This window comes from Myotis yumanensis, unplaced genomic scaffold (assembly GCF_028538775.1).
Source record: "Myotis yumanensis isolate MYYU_CA2020_CCGP unplaced genomic scaffold, mMyoYum1.0.hap1 SCAF_16, whole genome shotgun sequence".
NCBI lineage: Eukaryota > Metazoa > Chordata > Mammalia > Chiroptera > Vespertilionidae > Myotis > Myotis yumanensis.
The window spans coordinates 16,625,064-16,627,471 of NW_027223767.1; positions in this window are offsets into that span (position 1 = coordinate 16,625,064).

The following is a 2,408-nucleotide window of genomic DNA, read 5'->3' on the forward strand; positions in this document are numbered from 1 at the left end:
CTGCAGCTCTGGCATGGTCACTGTGTGTCCTTGGGCAGGTTGCTTAACACTCTAAGCCTCCTCTGTGTGTGTGGCAGGGATAATAATAGCCTCTACTCAGGTCGGGATAAGATAAGATATGAAGGTGCCTAGCACAGAGCCTGGTATACAGTAGTGCTCTATCCTCTCTTCCAATAGTGGAACCACCTAGTTGTCCCCAGATATCTATTCTCTCTATAGTGACACAGCCCTTGGTTCTTAGCAGGACATGTGGCTGCCTAGAATGAAAGTTGCATTTCCCAACCTCCTCTCGCAGCTGGGCCTGGTCATGTGACTAAGTTTCAGCTAGTGAAATATATGTGAACGTGTCAAGTGACACCTTCTGGGAACTTTCCTGAAAAGCCAGCAGGTGCAAATCCTTTACCCTCTTCTTCTTCGTCCTTGTCTTCATCCCACTGCCTGGAGTGTACATGGGATGGCTGGAGCTCTAGCCACCACCCTGAGCCGCGAAGACAAGTGTCATACCCAGAGGTTGCTGGAGCAGTGAGTGGAAAGAGCCATATCTGGAAGTGTGTGGAGCACATCTGACATACCAGCCCAGGACTGTCTTCCCTGAGGTCCTTATGTGGGATATCTGTTACCGAAGTCAAAACTGGTACAGAAGTCTTTCCTCCTTAAGAGTGAATATTCTGGCCCTAGCTGCTTTGGCTCAGTGGATAGAATGTCAGCCTTTGGACTAAAGGGTCCCGGGTTTGATTCCGTCAAGGGCACATGCCTGGGTTGCGGTCTTGATCCCCAGTAGGGGGCGTGCACGAGGCAGCCGATCAGTGATTCTCATCAACTGATGTTTCTATCTCCCTCTCCCTTCCTCTCTGGAACGAATAAAAATATATTTTTAAAAAAGTGAATATTCTGTCCTTGGACCCTGCTTTCTTTGCTCTGCGTTATCTCACCCTTTCCCATTGCTCTACTTACAACTACGGATCCTTTCCGACAACTTCCAAAACTGTCTGCTGGCCCAGCCCTCTTTCCTGAACTCCAACCCCACCCCCCTCCCCTAATTACCATACCTAATTAGTTATTCATTTGACAAACATGAATCAGGCACAGTCCCTGCCCTCATGGAGCTCCCAGTCCAGAGGGAGAACAGGCAGGTAAACAGATGCTGGTTACAAGGAAGTCCCTAGGAGGGGCTGGTAACCCACACTGGGCACTGGGCGTGAGGAGGTCAGAGGGAAGGGTCTTTGACGGAAGGGTACTGAAATGAATTAGGCATATGGTTAGGACTGAGGTCATGGAGGGCTTGACTGGACCTATTCTTGGGATACTGGTGAGCCATGGAATTCCTAAGCAGGAGCTGACTAGTTGGACTTGTGTTTCTGAGAGAGGTCTCTGGCTGCCAGGTGGAGAAAAGCTACTGGGGTGGGGTGGTGGGACTGGGTAGGGGTGGGAGGCTAATGAGGAGGCTGCTGCAGCAATCCAGGTGCAAAACCATGGTGGCCTGAGCTAAGGGAGGGGCGGAGAGGTGGAGAGAAGTGGCTGGATTCCAGGGTCACTTAAGAGGCAGCATGGGCAGGGTTGGGGATGGACTGGTTGGGCGGGAAAAGGGGAGCCTACAGTGAGTGACTCCCAAGTTCCTGGCTCCAGATTGAAACAGAAACTCAAGAAGCCAGGATTGGGGGAGATACGGGCCGTGTCTTGGACAAGTGGTAAGGTGAGGCGCCAGAGGATTCACATTTGGGGAACAGCATAACTGAGCCAAGAGTTGGTGAGTTCGCCAGGGGAGAGCTGGGGGCAGAGTCCCCGGAAACAGCCGCCTTGAGGGTCATGCCGTGCTGGCGTCCCCTCCATTCCCTTCTGGCCCAGCTAAGCCAATCCTGCCGACTGCCCAGAGCCCTTCCCCAATGTGAAACTGCTTCCGTGTCCCTTACGCACCCAGCAGATGGCGAACCCCTTGACTGGCATGCAAGGCCTTTCTCCCCGGCTCTCAACCTCGACCCATTCCTCGTCGCCAACCTCGCCTTTCCCTCCCCTAGTGCGCACCTCGCTTCCACCGCGCGCCCCCGGGCGGGGCGCTCTTGCCCAGGCCAGGCCGAAACTGCGGGGGACAAAGGGTTTTCTGAGGGAAACACCGGTCCCCTATAGGAAGCCCAGGCCGCGGGCTGGAAGAATTCGGGGTACTCCGGCCAGACTGCTTCGGGGCGCCGGGACGTCGAAGGCTCGGCCCCGCTGCAGGGGGAAAGGCCCCCGGGAGCCGCCGGCGCGCCGCGGCCCCGCCCCTTCAGGAGCAGGGCGGAAATCCCGGGCTCTGATTGGGCGGCTCCGGGGAGGCCGCGCGGTCTGACCAATGAGCGCGGGCCCGGTGCGGCGGTAGGCGGGGTAGAGAACGCTGCCTGGAGCCGCGGCGCCGGCGGTCTGAGCTGGGTGAT